The sequence below is a fragment of the Felis catus genome, chromosome B4, assembly GCF_018350175.1.
Source record: "Felis catus isolate Fca126 chromosome B4, F.catus_Fca126_mat1.0, whole genome shotgun sequence".
Lineage (NCBI taxonomy): Eukaryota > Metazoa > Chordata > Mammalia > Carnivora > Felidae > Felis > Felis catus.
In genome coordinates this window covers 112,801,410-112,821,902 of record NC_058374.1, presented here as the reverse complement: position 1 = coordinate 112,821,902, position 20,493 = coordinate 112,801,410, and the positions used below count along the sequence as shown (strand labels likewise).

The following is a 20,493-nucleotide window of genomic DNA, read 5'->3' as shown; positions in this document are numbered from 1 at the left end:
ACATTTATATGAATGGAATAACGATAGAAAATTACTCAATATTCATGCTTCCAAATTCCTTTGGCCTTGGTTATCTGTGTATTTAAAGCAAAATCAGAATGTGGCTGCCTCTTACCTGTTTCAGGTACTATCGTTGTTCTGTATCCATTTACTCTGTATTTGCATCTATTTACATTTAATCAGTTAATGGAACATGGCTAGACATCAAGGTCAGTTGAGGGAAGAGAAGAGTTTGGGCCTCTGTGTGTGGTCACTGCTGCCTAAGAGTGCCTAAGTAGCCACTTTCCTTGGGTCTGTTTCCTCAAAGGTTTCCTCAAAGGTACTTGTCATACTCCATTACTGCTCAAGTCTACTGTGGAGATCAAATAACCCAATATTTAAGAAGTACAGTGTAGACTGCATCACCATGAATTAGACTACATCTAATCATAAAAATCATGTCAGTTTCTGAACATGAGATCAGTTTACGTTCATTAACTAGGCTCATGAAGTGTCATCTCATTGAAGTTCTGTTGGACTGAGATATCTAGATATTTTAGTTGTTATCACTAAACTAAGAATGAACGAATCTGCCCTTGAAATTCGGTTTTGGCTCCTGGTAAAATAGTGTGCAAATGTAATGCTTTGGTGCCTTGCTATTGAAAGTGTAGTCCATGGACCACACAGCATTGGGTCTACCTGCGGTCTTGCTAGAACTATCGATGCCCAGCCTCCACCCAAACCTTTTGAGTTAGAATCTGCTTTGTAGCACGATCTTTAAATGATATGCCTGCACAGTGAAGGCCTAGAAGCTTTGTGGTTGAGGGGTTTGTGCCATTGGAGAGCCCTCAAGGGAATTTAATGATCAAGGCTGCACTTTGTAGCTTCAAAACTTCTATTATTTACTACTTGTGTGACCTCAGGCATGTTACTGAAATTTTGGCTTCTCATTCTCCTCATCTGTAGTATCTGCCTCACGAGATTAAATGAGATTATGAAGGTTAAATGGGTCAATACATACCAAACACTCAGAACAGTGATATCCAATATCTACTACTTATAATACTAAGTATTTAATAAATGTACAGATGAGACCATCGACATATCCTGGGGTGTCTAAAAGTCACTTGTTAGTAATCAGAGCAACTGTAAATGTAAAACCCCACAAGGTAAGTAACAAAATGATTCACTAACTACCTTGTTTCCCCATAGATAATTGTAATCAGATACATACTTTGAGCTGTACTTACTGTTGTGCAGGACTACGAAAATCAAATCTATATAGCTAGAAGTTCTGTTCTTTATCATCTCCCCCTAACGCCAGGTCAGTGATGTTTCTTTCCTTCTTATGGCTGACATTAATACCCTAATGGCTAGTGCTAAGAACTACCCACCCCAGTCAGGATCATTCTTTTTTCAGAGAGGCAATGTATCTTTTCAAAATCAAAACACATGCATAGTAATGCTTAAAGAAGAATGTTCTGTCTTATGCTACACCTAAGACAGTGAAAACTCCAATAAATATTAAATACCTGCTACAAGCCACCTATGTGGAAAACATACACTATTCAGAACAGAGATCTTAATACTTCAAAAAACATGTAAGCATATGCAAGATTTTTTTTTAAATTTTTTAATGTGTATTTATTTTTGAGAGACAGAGACAGGGGAGGGCAAAAGAGAGAGAGGGAGACACAGAATCTGAAACAGGCTCCAGGCTCTGAGCTGTCAGCACAGAGCTTGATGAAAGGCCCGAACTCACAAACAGTGAGATCATGACCTGAGCCGAAGTCGGACACTTAACCAACTAAGCCACCCAGGCGCCCCAGCATATGCAAGATCCTTAAGATGTATTATCACATTGAAATACAGAGCCACGCTGTGAACTAATGCTTTATTTTCCTTATACAGATGAAGGGCCTGAAATGCAAAGAAGTAAAATGTTTCAGGACTCAAGTCCTCTGTTTGGAGTTTAAAGTTATAGGCCCACTGTATTATTGGAACATATCTCCCTATTGTCTTATTTAAGACACCTTGGGTAGGATCAAAATTTCCTTTAATAACCTTGACCTGAGTTCCAAGGAGAGTACAAAAGATTATATTGTCTTCGATGTGGGGTTGATGATAATGGCACCTAAGGAAGAGATACTAATATTCCTGTCTCTGTTATAATTCTTACTACTAGTTTAACAGCTTATGTAAGTCATATGATGACGATCACTGTTGGTTAATAATTTTATATATGTGCGTGTCAATATACACATATTTGGTGGGAAAAAAAACACCTCACTGAGAAAATTTAGTTTTAGTGACTGTATTGCTTCTCATCTATAATTAAAATCAATGTTTTCATGATAGAAAAATATTCACAAAAATTGTAGGTAATTTTGTAGGCGTATTAAGATACTGGATATCATTCATAACACTATAACATTATTGAAGGTTCTGTCTTATGTTACACCTAAAGAGAAACTATTAATATTAGCATCTTCTGTAGTTTTCATGTGGCATTTGGACTTTTTTATAATGGTTGATACTTCTATTATCATGAAATATTTGAGTATTCTCTCCTGTGGAGAGATTTAGAAGTTTAGCACGTCACTTTTAGTAATTCAAGACCTTTTACTGATGTTAATTTAATTTACCAGTTCTGACAAAAATCACTATTAAATTAGACTTCATATGACATTTACTATTAATAGCACTACCAAAAGCAACATTATAATGCTGGTATATATAATTGGATATTTTGTTGTTGTTGTAACTTTCTTTCAATTGTAACATTCCACTGAGCTGAGAGATAATATAAAATGACAAGCTGAGGTCAGGACTAAGTGGATGGATGTACATCTTCCCACCCCCAGTGGATTTTCCAAAGTCAATGTTCATCTTTTATTTATTCTTTAAAAAAAAAAAATGTTTTCCTTTTCTGAAAAAAAAATTGTGAATTCCACATTATTTACTGCAATAAACCCATCACCTCAAAGTATATACCAGCACAAATATTTAAATACAAAACGAAGCTAAACTAACTTACCTTTCTCTTACATACTCTCAACTTTGCCTTCAGATGCGGGACATATGCTCTACCACTATTAACATATAGGTGCCACCTAGTGGCAAAGGTTGAACATTTAGATGTGAACTAATGATCATGGCGTTCCTGTTGTATTTACAGATGCATTTTTCTGGTACACATACTATATTAATACATAGAAGATGAACATTTTAAAGGTGCTGGCCCAAGGACTTAAGATGTCTGTATCATTTATTTGAACGTGTTGCCAACTATCTTGGTGTTTAACAATAGCATCTTTTTGACCTATGAAACTAAGCTACAAACATAAACTATCAAACTGTAAAAGAAAGAAGGAAAACAGACCCACAAGATTCTTGGATTTCCATGGATTATTATTTTTATACTTCTAATTCTATACTGATAATAAGTTTTTCTAAAGATATTACTATAATAAATCTATTTTTAATTCCTTTTGAGATTTACACCCCTAATTAATACAAGCAATGTATTTTTGACAGTATATTTGTTTTGACTTAAAACCAACAGCAGAGAAGACAATTAGCAAATTTGGAATTTATTTTTCGATGCTTAAATTTTAACTCCCAGTTGCTAAAGTAAATAATGCTTAGTACTTTAATCCTGAAAAATAAAACTATGTGCCCATTGACCTAGATTTATTTATTTTATATTTTTTTTTATAAAATTTACGTTTTTATTTTAATTCCACTTCTCTGACATGCAGTGGTACATTATTTTGGCCTAGTTTTATTTTTTTTTTTTAATTTTTTATTTTCAACGTTTATTTATTTTTGGGACAGAGAGAGACAGAGCATGAACGGGGGAGGGGCAGAGAGAGAGTGAGACACAGAATCGGAAACAGGCTCCAGGCTCTGAGCCATCAGCCCAGAGCCTGACGCGGGGCTCGAACTCACGGACCGCGAGATCGTGACCTGGCTGAAGTCGGACGCTTAACCGACTGCGCCACCCAGGCGCCCCTGGCCTAGTTTTAAATGCAGGACTTGTGATCGTCAATTACCTCCTGGGACTTGAGCGTCATTTCATTTATTAATGATCACAGCCACTCCTTAGAGCACAACTTGTTAGGGAAAGAGACAACCCTGCTTATTTGTTTGTCTGGCATCCAGAGAATAATTAATATTTTTATTGCTGTCCCATTTCCAGCTCTTTCCAGCTGCTTAACCACTTCTGTTGGGAGCATAAGTCAGTGCTAAGGATTGGCTCTGCCTTAGCCTGAGAAGCAGTTTCCACGTACACAACTTTCTTAGTAACACTTGCATCAGTTGCTCTGAGCACCTCTAGAAAGAGCAGGTACTCAATTCACCGAGAATTCCATTATCCTTTGAAAATTATAGCTAGTTTTCTGTGGTTCTCCTCCGGCTAGAAAATCCCTCAGGGCGAGGAACTGATTTTCTATTTCAATACAGACTCTTATATATAAAAAGCCCTCAATAAATGTGTTTAATATTCTGAAAATATTTATTCTGAAAAAATGAAACGAAATGTATGAAATGAGCTGTGATCGTTAGGTAGCTCTCATAGGGAAGCACAGTGACCTATTCACGATGAGTGTACTAAAACCACTTTCAGATGCACAACATCTCTCGCACCCTGAGCTCTGTGTTATACACTAGGCACATCCTTGTGGACAAAACAGATCTCTATAGGGACTGAACACAAAGTCCTTTAATCACAAGGAAGCTCTTGACTCAGGCTTGCTAGGCCACAGAATCATGAATATGAGCCACCTAGATAATGCCCACAGCAACGATCTTCCTCTTCAAGTGCACCTGAAAATACATTTTAAGTTCATTATCATTCTACAATTTCAATAGGTTTGGAAATTTAAATTCTTATTTTTTGCCACGTTTCAACTTAACATTGGCTGAGTCCCTACCCTGTTCCAGGACCTGTGCCCTGAGTATAGGTTTAGCTTCCCAGGGAGAAAGCTGAAGCTGACAGCTACTGAACAACTTACTCAAGGTTGCAAAGCTAACAAGTGACTGAAGTTGGAAGCCACACAGTCTGTTTCCTTGTATCGTTGCTCTACTCCATGAAATGGAGGGGAGTGTGATGAAATTTTAAATTCAGCTCAGATTAGTCAAGGACAGAACTCAGAGTGGATATTCAAAGTCAAACTTCTGCAGTCATACTGCATATTGTAATACCGTCCTGGAAAAATGCTGAGTCTCAGTAGTTGATGTCCAAAGGTTCTGTGATAAACTATTTATGGGAGGAGAAGTTTTTAAAGAGAGAAAAGAAACAGTGTGCAAAATTGTGCTAGAATCCTCACATCATTAGAGCCGTTTCCTGGCCTCTTTCCCCTTTCTTCTTAAGGTGAAAGTATAAAGCACGTTCTGATTGCAGAATTCTTCATTCTCTAAATTAGGAATCAGCTGTCACTAATGGAAGTGGGTGGAAATGGAAAATTGCTGGCTGCTGGCAGGGGAGGAGCCCAAGAGCTGCCACATGGCAGCCACGGTTAAGGAAAAATATAGAATACGGTGTAAAAAATACAGGCAGTAGCCAATATCAGGAGGTCAGTTGAAAGCTTTGGGTATAATGAAGTGTCCAAATGTAAGAGCTAAGTATCACCATAAGGAAAGCATCAGGAATGAGAGGAGGCAAGAATTTAAACGGGAAATGTGGATGAAATTAATGGAAAATATGGACTTGGGGCGCCTGGGTGGCTCAGTCGGTTGGGTGTCCGACTTCGGCTCAGGTCATGATCTCATGGTCCATGAATTCGAGCCCCGTGTCGGGCTCTGTGCTGACAGCTCAGAGCCTGGAGTCTGCTTGGATTCTGTGTCTCCCTCTCTCTGACCACAGCCCCCATCTCGCTCACGCTCTTCTCTCTGTATCTCAAAAATAAACAAACATTTAAAAAAAGGAAAGAAAAGAAGGATTTAGCTAGGAATAATGCTATGTAAGATGTTACAATTCCTCTGTCACTCGTTACCATAAGACCCAGTCATAAATATGACAAGAGACAGGGAGTTTAAATTTTGGTGTACGTTAAAATTCTTTTTTCAAAATAGTTTCCACTGGTCAATGGTATGTTTATGATTTTTCTAGCTTAAGCTTCCTACCTTAAGCCTCACCACTCCTTTAAGACATTTTTTATTTATTTATGTATCTATAAATCATCTATTAGATTCTGCATTTATCAGGAGAGAGTTGACAATGAATAAGCCCAATGACTATATTAGCATTGATTAGTTTGTCCAGTAATCAATTGATCAAACAATTGATTGGTTTGTCCTGCTTTGTAGCAAAGCTGTTGACTTGGAGGAAAAGAGAGTCCATAGAAGCAGAACAGCATTAAGATTTGAAGGGGATTAAGTGTGGTGATGCATTGGGGCACCTGGGTGGCTCAGTCGGTTGGGCATCTGATTTAGGTTCAAGGCACGATCTCACAGTCTGTGAGTTCAAGCCCTGCGTTGGGCTCTGCACTGACAGCTCAGAGCCTGGAGCCTGCTTCAGATTCTGTCTCCCTCTCTCTCTGCCCCTCTTCCACTCGCCCTCTGTCTCTCTCTGAAAAATAACATGACATGACATGACATGACATGACATGACATAACATAACATAACATAACATAACATAACATAACATAAAATAAATTTTTCCCAAAATGTGGCGATGCATTGCTGATAGAGGCTGGAGGGAGAAAGCTGATTGGTCTAGACTACATACACAAGACAGAATCACACATATTTTACTGAAATCCTTGAAGTCAAGTGTGTTTTAGAACACAGAAATTTTCAGCATTTAGGTTGTTCATCTTCCTTAACCATTGTTCTACAAAAACTATAGAACACTAAAGTGTAGACTCATAACAGCTACTTTGCAAATAGAAGACAGTCAGTGCTCACCGAATTTAATATATATTAGGTATGTTACATGTAACCTGCCCAGTAATTTAAATAGTTTCCCTAGGCAGTGATCAAGCATCAAGTTTACTTATCCAGGTAGATTAATTTATGATTCATCTTGATGTACCTAAGAATCTTTTCTATTCCATTACCAAATATACTACCCGTTCCTAAAATTATATTTATATGCAAATATATACATATATATTATATGTAAATTCATACTATAATAGGTATACTGTAATATGTATATAAGATATTATGTATATGTATACATATATACACATATATACACATTTATAATTTCATATGACAAAATAGTTCCCTTTGGTATGCCATTATGCTTAGGCTAGTGATAATCTAAAAAAGGATAGGAATTATTTATGTTTGTCTTTGCCTTACAAGTGTTAATCAGACCTTCTACAGATTACTTAATTAAGGGCTTTGTGTGTGGTGGGGAGGAGAGATACATTCAATAAACATACACTTAAAACAGACGGTAGGTCCAGTTTGGGATGCCATTCATTCATTCACTCACCCATTGTGTTTTGTGTTCTTCCCAAATGTCAGGGACTACTCTAAGTGCTATAGATACAGCTAAGGGTTATATTCAAAATATTTAACCACTTGTACTATGGATATCAATTAATCAGAACAGACACTGACCAAATGGCACTCTAGGAATGACTGCATATAAAAAATAGTCTCTGCCTCCAGGGGGGCTTAGCATTTATTGGGGAAGATTGATGAGTTAATAGGCAACAGATCTAACAAGGGTAAACACAGGACAATAAAACTTCTTCAAATAGTCTATGAAGTTGTTTTTTCCTTACTTATATTCTTACCTACTCCATAATTCTTGACACATTGAAAATTGATAATCCAGAGGAATCCAATTAGCCAAAAATTGTTATCTTCAGAAGACAATTTAAAGTAAAATCATCTTTAGGGACTTTTTAAGAGAGTTAACTTTTGAAGTTGGCAGCTTCTTTCTTTCTTTTTTTTTTTTTTAAACAGGATATAAATCTCTCATAGCTGCTAAATCATCCATTTAAACCTACCTTAAAGATCTGTTGCTTTCAAGGTCCCATATTTGTTACATAGCATATTAAGATTACTGCATAGATCATATTTCATGTTAAATATGCTTTCAGAAATTGCCATGATTGAAAAACATCAGAAATTGAAGCAAAGAAAATTATCCCATTTTTATTCGAATCAACCAACTAAATTACCTCCTACCCTGCTTGCTATGATTTGGAACCTAGTCATAAATGCTCAGAAACAAATGACTTTAAGGAATTTTGTTTGTTAATTTCTAAGACTTGAGATAGAAAATCCTTAGTATGTTAGCCTCTTAAACATTTTCAGGATGTTAATTAAATTACTGATTATTTTTAAATCGAAGAATTTTCCCAAAATGTAAATTTTACCCCTGTAGTCAAATATCAGGATATCTATTTTCTAAAAATATTTCCAGATATGGACAAAAAAATTAAAAGTCAATCCCTAATGCATAAATTAAAGCTATATGCAGTTTTAATGTTGCTTAGGAATACAAATAGATATATAAATTAATTAAATTATGCAAAAATACACTAGTAGACCCGTGACCTAATACGTTTCCTAAGTGGCCCACCTCATTCACTGAAATACCTGTTTTTCTTCTTACAGATGTCATACTTCTCTTCTGCAGTGTCCGTGGTGCATTGCAGATGTTGCTTTGACTCATAATTTCCTCTAGGTGGCGATATTTTCAAAGAAGCCACGCCAGCACACCCACCTAATTAGAGAATTGAGCTATATCAGCACCCAGTATTTACACCTTACTCTAGCTACTATTTTAATCTCCACAAGACGAAAAAATACGATTTGGGACACCATAAGATTTTAAGTTCTGTCTCCAAAATCTAACAAATTGAAGAGATGGGTATTATCCACTTTAAAATTCTGAATACATGTTTGAGAAAAGATGTTTCAAACACATTTGTCTGAATTAAGCTAAGATTTTGATTTGTTAAGAGGTGACGGAAACATGTTACTCAGATTTTAGTTTCTGGACTGTCTATAACCTCTTTTCTAAAACCCTGACATTATTATTTAATGTGATGCTTCATTGATCTCTTTAGATTGGTACTTGTTTTTTTCCACACTATCCACAATTGCTCTTTTGTGGGTATTCCATTGATGAATGAGGAAAAGTTGGTAAATAGTGCTAATCCCACTTCCATTTTAGATCCTTCCATAATCTATCAAAAAGAGAATGAGACAGGGCGCCAGGGTGGCTCAGTTGGTTAAGCATCTGACTTCAGCTCTGGTCATGATCTCATGGTTTGTGAGTTTGAGTCCCGCTTTGGGCTCCGTGCTGACAGCTCAGAGCCTGGAGCCTGCTTCAGATTCTGTGTCTCCCTCTCTCTCTGCCCCTCCCCTGCTCACCCTCTGTCTCTCTGTCTCTCTCAAAACTAAGTAAACGTTAAAAAAATTTTAAATTAAAAAAAAAGAGAGAGAGAAAGAGACAATAACACAGAAAGAGACTCCTTTGATGTAGATAAATGTATGAGGCAGAAAGTACTTTACAATTCAGAAGATAGGACTTTTTCTTTCCTTTCCTACCTTCTTTGTGTAATAGATGTCTTTCGGGACCTTCATCCAGCCACACTTGCCATTTGTATATATACATTTAGCTTTCTTCTGTTTTGGAACTTCACTTTTTGCTTCTGTTTGTGTTTAAAATTTTCAGAGGTCCACCCTAAGGCTTTAACCTTCCAGAGATGTGGGGCTCACAATGATGAAGCATGACTCCAGTGTCCCTCTCCTAAATGCTGTCACAGACTAATTTGTAGGATCCAGTAATCCTTAAAAAAAAAAAAAAGAATATAGAATTACAGTACCAATTAATATTTATATAGCTATTTGCAAGGCATTTTCACATTTTTGATATACTTTGACACTTTTAACAAACCTGGGTCATCAGAAAGCAAAAGTGATCACCCTCCCCATTTTACACATAAACCTCAAAGAGTTAAGGTCTTTCTTTGGGGTTAAAATTGGTCACTGAAGGGGCGCCTGGGTGGCGCAGTCGGTTAAGCGTCCGACTTCAGCCAGGTCACGATCTCGCAGTCCGTGAGTTCGAGCCCCGCTTCAGGCTCTGGGCTGATGGCTCGGAGCCTGGAGCCTGTTTCTGATTCTGTGTCTCCCTCTCTCTCTGCCCCTCCCCCGTTCATGCTCTGTCTCTCTCTGTCCCAAAAATAAATAAAAACGTTGGAAAAAAAAATTAAAAAAAAAATTGGTCACTGAAAACCCAGGCCCCAAAGCCTTTTGTTTTTCCTTTGTAAGCCCCGTAAGCTTTGGCTATGTCCAGCTGTTTACAGTAAGACTCAAATTCTGTCCCTAGTGCCTTCCTTTGGCCTGGACCTGACCCCACACACCATGAGCACACTGCTGTATTCAGCAAGAGGAGTTTCGATTTGAAGTGGTTTGTCTTGGAAGCTTCCGGGAGAGGATTTATTGAACCAACTTATGAGAACCTCCCAGCCTTCTGATTGGTGCCCTGAGCAATAAAGGTAAGCACTGGGGTTCAGGACACTCACACTAAAACTTCTGCCAGCATTCCATTTGGATCCTTGACAAGGTAAGCTCCATCTCTCTCACAATCTTCTCCTTGGCCACTGCCCAAAAGGCAAAGCCCATCATCCCCTGCGGTTTGTTTATCTATCTGCCCTCACCTAGAGTCCCACTGATGTCCCCTCTCTCTAGTCCTGCCCTCCTTTGCCCTCCTTCTGTGATCTTCCTCTGCTACCTCTGGAAACCTCAAGTCAGGGCCAGTTACAGAAATTGTAGGGCTCAAGTGCAAAATGTGAACGTAGGGCCCCTTGCATGAAAAAGCAGGGGAAGAAGCTCTTTCCTTTCTTCTGTGCTCTCTTTCTTTTTAAAAAAATTTTTTTTTAACATTTATTTATTTTTGAGACAGAGAGAGAGTACGAATGGGGGAGGGGCAGAGAGAGAGGGAGACACAGAATCGGAAGCAGGCTCCAGGCTCTGAGCCATCAGCCCAGAGCCTGACACGGGGCTGGAACTCACGGACCGCGAGATCGTGACCTGAGCTGAAGTCGGAGGCTTAACCGACTGAGCCACCCAGGCGCCCCTCTGTGCTCTCTTTCTGAACCAGTCACAGTGGTTTTTAAAAAATCATTCCTTAACGTTTATTTACTTATTTTTGAAAAAGAGAGAGAGCACAAGCAGGAGGGCAGACAAAGAGGGAGACAGAGAATCCCAAGCAGGCTCCACGCTGTCAGCACAGAGCCCGACGTGGGGCTCAAACTCACAAACCGTGAGATCATGACCTGAGCCGAAATCAAGAGCTGGATGCTTAACTGTCTGAGCCACCCAGGTACCCTAAAAAGATACTTAAGTGTCATGTTCCCTTGGGTGAGGTACAAGTATAGAACCTCATGGGAGCCCAGACCCTGCCATAGCACTTTCGGTGTGGGGCTTGCATTCCTCACCCCCTATTCATCCCCAAGTCCATACGTAGGCCCTCAGTGGGGGCAGCAACAGTCACTGATCGGTAGGGGTAGTGGGGTGCGGGAAGCAGGTGGCTGAGGCCTTGTCCAGGGAGGCAGGGAGGCAGGACAATAGGTGAGCCGAGGTTCTAAGCTCTCACACATTCTCCACCGTCCCATCAGATTTCATTTACAAAACAAATTGAAAGGTAAGATTATAAGAATTTGAAGGCAATGTCCACAGAGTGTTAGAGAGCAAGGCCCCGTTTGAGGGCATTAGGAGCACACTCTGGAAGCTCACCTGCCCCGTGAGGGGAGGCCTTCCCCGCATCTCAGTCTTTTCTCACATGGAACCTTCTGTCTTAAATCCGGTGCTCCTCCAAGGGACGCGGCTTCCCTTGAAGCTGTCTGAACATACACTGCTTATTCTCTCAAGTTCATGAAGACCAGCGTGAGGGTGGGAGGCATAACTCCTGCTCTGCAATGCTGCCCACTTGTAAACCATGACTCTCAGCCTAATGTGAGTAAGCACCACAGCAAGCGCATGGCCAAGGCCCTTCCACACTTTTCCTTTTCATCGATCAGGCACCCATACACTCTCCAACTTGCAGGGATCATTGTATCGTCTCCAGAGCCCAATCTTCCTCATCACCCCAAACCTTGCCAAACCCCCATCTCTGCTGGAAACCCATGCCATAATAGCTATTTCACAGGCCCCTGGCCTCCACCCCACTTGTCTTCGTGTCTGCCATGTCACTTAATTTTGTTGTCATATCTCAGTCTTGCCATAATCAGGGGCCACAAGACCAGTAAAATCTTAAATGTTCCTTGTCTATGGCAACTCTCTTCTCTTATTTTGTTCTCTAGCCCTGAAGAGCTGCTCTTCAAGAGAAGCACAACTTTTTAGGGACGAGCAAGAGAATGGCTTCTTGCGATGGAGTAGAGAGCAGGTTTTGATTTGGGCTGCAGGGTTTTAAATTGTCCCATATCAAATTGTCTCGTGTTTCATGTTTTAGTACTTCTGTAGTTGATGTCTTGTGCTTTTGATAGTGTTATCACATTTCCAACTGTTTTATACATACACACGCAGACACACACACACACACAATTTCCATTCTAGAAACTGGAGGAAAGAAAACACACTTTCTTCTCCACACTCCATCCTGCCAGCTCTCTCCATGGAGGCCCACCACACATTTTTCTTAGATTTCACTGAGACTCTCAGACCCACTAACACTCATTTTTCTTTCACTCTGCCAAATCCTTCCTGGCTTCATTTTAATTAGTAATATGTCTAAATTTCACCATCTATCACTTGACCTGCTTTCTTGAAAATATCCTCAAATCCTTTGTTGTTGTTGTTGTTGTTGTTGTTGTTGTTGTTGTTGGTTGCATCAGCCCAGAAAACCAGGAACTCAGGGTCACTAACAATGATTAAAAATAGTACTAAACATTCCATGCTTCATATGTCTCACCTTGGTTTTATCTAATTTACTCTTCGCAGTGATCTTATGAGGTGGCTATAATTATCCTCAATTTACAGAGAAGGAAACTGAGGACTGGCAAGACTCAGGTGACCTGTTCACATTATTTCTGAAGTTAGAATGTGTGCTTCCCAAACTTGAGTAAGTGAGAATATCATGCAGAGATCCTATGAAATATGGTTTCTGGGATATCCACCTTGGATATTCTGATTTGGGAGGGTTTGCAAGTGGTAAACGAATCTGCATGTTTGACAAGCCTCCCAGGTGATTCTCTGACGCTCCGTTGAGGTTCCCATGATTGTCCTTTCGTTAGGTTTTTATTTGGATCTCCCCTGGAAGAGAAAAGACTATGTGGAGGAGGAAGGCAGCTTAGGAAGCCCTCGCTCTTCCTTTGGATCATCACAGCCCTATTATTATTGCCCTCCTGCAAGCGAAGTGAGATTAGAAAGATCTGTGTCCAAAACCAAATTGACTTTTAAACACAAATCATACAATGAGTAATAGACCAGCTTTGTCAATTATAGGAAAAATAGTCTTATTCAAGTTATTGACACAACTTGAAACCATAGCATTAATTGATAGAAAATCGAATGGTTTTTCTTTCTGTATGGATTCCTTTCTTTTTCTTTTGTTTTTTTTTGTTGTTGTTGTTGATTTTGACAATTGTGACTTTTAATAAAATTCTTCAATGGTATTCTATAAACTGTTACAATATTTCTACTTCTGACCATGAGAAAGTAAAACAGGCAGGGACATGTACTGGCTTCTTTGTATAATTATTCACCTAGAGATTATAAGATAGAGGAGTGACATTATAAATTTTGTTAAAATGAAACATTATAAAAACATCTTATCATTAAACACGTGATTTTTAAATATATCAATAGCAGAAACACCCAGCATGTTTGTTTAATAGCCTGTGATTTTTCTTTTTTTTCAATTTTTTCAATTTTTTCAATTTTTATTTATCTTTCAGAGAGAGAGAGAGAGCGTGAGCAGGGGAGGGACAGAGAGAGAGAGAGGGAGACACAGAATCCAAAGCAGGCTCCAGGCTCTGAGCTGTCAGCACAGAGCCCGATGTGGGGCTCAAACTCACGAACTGTGAGATCATAATCTGAGTCGAAGTCAGACACCTAACTGACTGAGCCACCCAGGTGCCCCTTTCTTTTTTTTTTTCTTTCCTGTTTTTTTTTTTTTAATGTTTATTCATTTTTGAGAGAAAAAAAGAGAGAGTAGGGAGGGACAGAGAGAGAGGGAGAGAGAGAATTCCAAGCAGGCTCCACACTGTCAGTGCAGAGCCTGACCTGGCACTTAAACTCACGAACCCTGAGATCGTGACCTGAGCCGAAGTCAAGAGTCAGACGCTTCACCAACTGAGCCACCCAGGAGCCCTGATAACCTGTGATTTGTCTGACTTGCTAATAACCTATATGTTGTAAACCATACTGCCTTTGAAAGTCTGGGACTCTACATGCATTGCAGGGTGTTTTACCTTTCCATAATTCCCTTACTTGCATGTTCACCTGATTTCACTGCATTCATAGTATTCAGTGTATCTGGAGAACTTCTGAAATGTTACATTCCATTTTTTTCCCTTATGTCAGTGGCTGCTTTATTAGATGGAGACAGCTGGGATAACATATGTTTCTTTAAAAGAAACCTTTAAAATTCAAAATTTGAAGAGCACACTTTAAAAATCCACCAAAAAGTAGGGTGAATTTTGCCTCTTATGAGATTTATGAGATATTTTAAAGGATTTAAACACCAGCTTGTCAGAAGCCATACCCTACACTTGAAAGCACGTTGCAACAGGAATTGAATCCAGAGATCTTTTCATTAATTTTTGGTGCAGTTTCATATAAGTCATTTAAATCATTATATGTCTTTATTTACAAATCAAAGTTCATAAGGCTTGTCTGGGTACCTCAGAGTATATATTTCAAGACGAGATGAAGCAATGCAAGTAACAACCGATGGATGAAGAGTGGGAGACAAGGGCGGGGAAACACAGTATTTACCAGACATTCATTCTGTTTACTGGTCATCCATTTGGTGTTAGGCACCAGGCCAAGCACATCACATGGATTTTTCCATTTAATCTTCACAATTGCTTCCATAAAGTAGACCTATTATTCCACATATTAAGGGCAGGATAGTAAGGCTCTAAGAAATTAAGTAATTTGCTTAAGGCCAAAAAGTAAATTGCAGAGCCCTATTGGCAAATTCTTTTGACTCCACCTTTCATGCGTATCAAGAATCAGTCACTTCTCACCACCTCCACTGTTGCCACCCAGGCACAAGCTACCACCAAGGCTTGCCTAGGCCACTGCAATAGCTTAACTCCTATTCTATTTTTGCCTTTGTCGCCCGACAGTCTGTTCTTAACACATAAGAGGGAGCCATTTAAAATTCGTCAGATCATTCACACCTCTGTTCAGAAGCCTCAGATAACTTCCTAACTCATTCAGAACAAATGCCAAAGTCCTTAATAAGTCATAGACCCCTATGCATTATCTGGGGTCCTGCCTCCTGATACTTCTTTGGCTTTGACCTCTTAGGAGTCTGTGCTTTGCAGGCTCTAATCCAGCCACACTGGCCAGCTGTGTACATCCCCATGCGCTTCCCTCACCTTGCTCTTTCTCAAACACTACAGTCATGCTCCTTCTTGGGCCTTTTGCATGGGACTGTTCTCTCCAACAGAAATTCTGTGTCCCTAGCCATCTACTTGTGTCTCTTCCTCGTCTTGTTCAAATACTTGCTCCAACGTCACCTTCTTAACAAAGCTTTGTCTAAATTGCTTCATTCCCAAACTTGCTCTCTCCCTTGCTTTATTTTCTCCTTGCAACACATCACCATCTGCCACAGGGAAAAAGAATATATTATTTTGATGACATCTCCCATTTCTCCACTCATAGATAAACATCATGGAGGTAGGCACTCATGTGTTTTCACTGTTGTATCCTTTTGGGGAGTGTCCTGAGGTTGAGCTCCTTTCTTGTTTTGTTGCTGTTGTTGTTTTGTTCTGTTTGTTTGTTTAATGTTCATTTATTTTGAGAGAGAAAGACAGAGTGCAAGCAGGAAAGGGGGAGAGAGAGAGAGAGAGAGAGGGAGACACAGAATCCAAAGTAGGTTCCAGGCTCTGTCAGCACACAGCCCGACAAGGGCTCAAACTCATGAGCCATGAGATCATGACCTTAGCCAAAGTCGGATGCTCAACTGACTGAGCCACACAGGCGCCCCTGAGTTCCTTTCTTGTAATTGCTCTTGGATGAAGGAGATATGCCTCACCAAGGTAAATGCCTTCCCTGGAGAAGCCCCCGCTAAGTGACCAGTGAATGAGGCGATGAAGAACCAGACCCCTTCCCACAATCTGCGACAACCATGAGGGGCCATCTAGCTCAAGAGCTCCCAGGAGACAGGCCGAGGCCCTTTGTGCAACCACGTGTTTACAATTCATCTTCTCCCTCTGCCCAGTTTTGCTTCTTTCACTTTTTTCTAATTGTTGTTCCTTAGAGTACAGCCCAATAAACCTCCTGCAAGCAAATTTCCATCTCAGAAGTTCTTTCCTTGGGAACCCAATCTATGCCCACCACCAACAAAAATCATGTCAAACAGTAGGCGCTTCAACAAATATCATTTCAATAACTAGGTAAGTAAATCAGTGAATGAATAAACTAGGATAATACAGGTTCAGAACCTGTATTCCAGAGTCAGAAAGATCCTGCATGTGAATCCCCACTCTACCTCTCAATTCCTGTGACTTAGAATTCCTCACTTAACAATTAATTTCCCTCATCCATGAAAGAAATTATACCGGTATCTTTCTCAGAAACTTTTTGTTAAGATTAGATGAGAGAAAGCTTATAAGACTCCCATCCTAGTAAACGGAACATTTAAGTTCTTAATAGATGCTATAAAATAATCATTACTCTTACTATTTCTTCAAGAAATGTGGCCAACTTCCTACATCAAGAGTTATTTCTTTCTGTCGCTTGATTCAAATCTATTACCAGGTGAGAATATGAAGAAGGAAATAAATGAAGACACTTACCTTCATCATCCCTGGGACAATATACATGAGAGTAAAGATGGGGAACGCAAAAACAGTCATTATGGACACAGGTTAAATAGACTAAATAGAACTATAGTCACAGACTGCTTGATCAGAAAAATAGTGGAATATACCAGTAAGTATTATAATTCTGTTAGGACGGTACTGGACTTAAGTTAGGCTGTCATCTAAGTGATTCTAACAGTTACATATGAAAGAATATTTCAAGATCTCTGGCTAAAGTTTATTCCAGTATTTAATCCCTCAGTGCCATCAGATTCTCCTTCAAATAACTTTTCATCTGTTTCTAAAATTTTAATCTATTGCATCCAGTTTTGGCTACTATACGAATACAGGACCACTGATCTCTGTCTTTTTTGAGCCTCAAATACAGTATTCTAATTAATCAATGAGTTATTTACTGAACCTTGTGCCAAATACTGGACTGGGCTTGAAGACAAGTTCTAATTCACGTTCCTCCTTGCTGTTCTCTGACCTCTTTGGAGGCCCAGAGTCCCTTTCATCTTTTATAATTGTCTCATTTTCATTTTTGTAGATTTTCTTTGAATGAGCTCCAATTTCTCTACAACTCTCATAAATACTTCAGGAAAGGCTTGATTATTGCCAAATATGGGAGAAAGATTACTACTCATGATAAGCTTGTCATACTCCTATTAATATACTCCAGCATAATGTTAGCTTTTAAAAAAATTGCTTTATGCTGCTGAATCATACAATTTGTGTTAAATGATGAGTTTTAAGCCATTTCCCCCTTGGTACTTGAGCACACAAAGTCTTTCTTAAATCAATTGAATTTGTTTTTTTTGTTCCTCACTGTACTTTCATTTGAGCTTGGTAAATCCAATCTTACTTTTTCTTTTTAGTTGTTTTTTCTACACTTTCAAGCTGAATTCTCTCTCTTTCTTTTTTTTTTTTCCCAAAGAATTGGCAATTCTTCCTATACCCTTCCTGGTTTAATTCAATTCAACACAATAGTTGGCACCTACTATGTGACAGGCATGTGCTCGATGGAATTATGGGCGCAGAATTATTAAACATGAGCTTTATTAAGAAGTTCTTAATATTTCAAGTGCCAAAATAGAGAAATGCATGCATTCAGAGGGAGGTCAGTAGGTGGCTTCCTGGTGGAGGTAATGCTAACTTGAACTGCAATGATTAAATAGGAATTAAATAATGAAGAAGACGGGAGCCCAGCATTCCAGGAAAGGGGGAGTTACTATACAATTACAAGTTTAGAGACTTAAGATAGTAAATGTATGGAGAGACTATAAACAGCTTCTCATCACTAGTATAGAATGCAAGCTGAGGAATCGTAAGAAACTTTATAAACATCATTTCAACCTAAGGAACTAATAAAATATTATCTAATCTTTGGCTGGCCAGTGGTTAATCACCCTTAGTACCATTGATCCTCATTATTTGCAGATTCCATGTTTGTGAATTTGCCTACATGCTAACATTTACCTGTGACCCCAAGACCAATATCCAGGTGCTTTTGTGGATATTCACAAGCTTGTGCAGAGTGGTGAAAAGTTAAGTCGACCAACCCGCACATTCCCAGCTGAGGTCCGACAAGATGACTCCCCTACTTTCTTATTTCGGCTCTCCTACTCTAAGCAAGCATCCTTTCTGAGGTCTACTTAGTGCCATGTGCATTTGTATTTTGTGCTTTGGTGATTTTGCTACTTAACATGGGCCCAAAGTGTAGTCTGCATAGTTCAGGAGCGCTGCAAAGTGCAAGAAGGGTGTGCTGTGATTTCTGGGGAAGATATGGATGTTAGCTAAGCTTCACAATTAACAAGGCTAAACTAATCGGAAGAGAACCCTGTCTCCACACAAAGTCACGGCCGTGCCTGAACTTCGACTTCTCCTCAGTATGGAGGGTAGCTTGGCATTTCGTGATTTCAGCGCATTGTCAGTACTGCCAACCCATGCTTACCTTTGAGCATCACTGCCAGTGACGTCCTCGAGTGAAAAGTGTCGGCAGGGAATCTGTGCCAACCATGTACAGTTCCACCAAAGTGGGCGTGAATTGCCTTTGTAGATCTTCAGTGAGTCTTTATTGATGGTGACTATAATGGCGGTGACGATGATGACAAAAATGGGCAAATGCTGCACATTCACCTAAAATGAAGCAGCTGCACCCAGACTAGGAAAATACATGCTGTGAGGGCACGTTCAATACAACTAAGTCAATCTGATGCTTAGCAAACTGCTTCTTCACGCACGGCTTTGTACTAGGATCGACCATGGGCAACACAGACTCTGTCCACAGGAAGTTTGCAATCTAGTGGATTTGTGAGGGTAAGAACATTGTTTACAGTGATGTATGTTAAGGAGACATAAAGAGAAGGGATTAAAGTGTTACGGAGTTTTAATGGTGATCAAAAGCATACTTGGTAGTGGGGGAAATCTCTAAAAATGCTTACAAGGGAGATCATAAGGGAGATGATGTTTGAGCTAACCTTGGAAAGAACATGATCAAAGCCAGGAAAACATGAGGCATTCAGAGGAGAAAGCATCCAGCTTGCTGGATGTGAAGGTAAGAAGCAAGAAATGTGACTAGAAAAGAAGGCTGCACTCAAATGCAATTGGAAGTGTTTGAGCAGAGGAAAAATAGCAGGAACGCTCCACTTTGGAAGTTTCATCTTTTGAGAGAGGGCTGGAAGAGGCACGTGAACAGTTAAATCATTCTGGATGCAGATCCTGAGGGAGATTTTGAAGCCCAGGGACAGGTGGCTGCAGGAGTAGTGGAAAGGGGACAGACATGGCACATTTTGTTGCGCCTGCACATACAGGAAGTTAAGTCTTACAGAGGTGAGTTCTACGGGCAGAACGGGTTGATGGTCATAGGAAATTCAGGAGAAGCGCCTGACTGGATTCCATTTTATACAAGTTGAGTTTCAAAGTATCAACAGATACGTAAGTGAAAATACACAAGTGGACACTTGGCAAATTGGGTATGGGTCATGAGAGAAATTGGAATAGGACTGGTTATTTGAAAGACATCTGCTTAAAAAATAGTCTTAAATCCTATAAAGTGAAAATCCTTTCACGAAAAAGTGAAAGCAATCAAAATATGTCCCACATGTAGAAATGTGTATATAAAAATATATAGGATACATACATGTGTTTAAACGTGTTGTCTCACTGAATTCTCAGTGTAATTTTGTGGGTCAGTTATAGATTGAAAAAGGTGGAAATTCTTTCATTTAGAAATCAGGAAGGAAAAACTACCCCCCCCCAATTAAGGAGAAACGGAAGAAAATGAGGGTGGAGGGTGGTGGAAACAGCTCTTAAAATTCAAAGGCTCTTTCCTTGTTTTGCCTTAACCAGGTGCCTATTATTTATTTCATATGTAGCCTGCTAGACTAGGATTCTAACTGGTATCCCTGACTTTCTTTCAGTTCATCAATGCTCCATTCATCTGCTAGAGTGATCTTGAAAACGTTGCTATAATGTTTTGTTCCTCTGCTTAAATACCTACAGCGGTCCCTCCTTTCTTATCACAATGTCAAAGCCCCCTGAGTTCTCATTCCCAGCACC

At 39.5% G+C, this 20,493-nt stretch overlaps 1 protein-coding gene across 4 annotated transcripts in view; it reads left to right on the top strand.

Annotated features, from left to right (window-relative positions):
* CCER1 (coiled-coil glutamate rich protein 1) overlaps positions 1-20,493 on the top strand; it is a 45,493-nt gene that overhangs the window by 5,623 nt on the left and 19,377 nt on the right. For 2 of the 4 annotated variants that reach the window (XR_006600942.1, XR_006600943.1), the window contains exon 3: positions 10,284-10,452. The gene's annotated coding sequence lies outside the window, so the exon portion shown is untranslated. Of the gene's footprint in view, positions 1-10,283; positions 10,453-11,209; positions 13,017-16,388; positions 16,525-16,888; positions 17,063-20,493 lie in introns of those variants that run through there. The other 2 variants (XR_002159942.3, XR_006600944.1) reach the window with 2 other exon arrangements.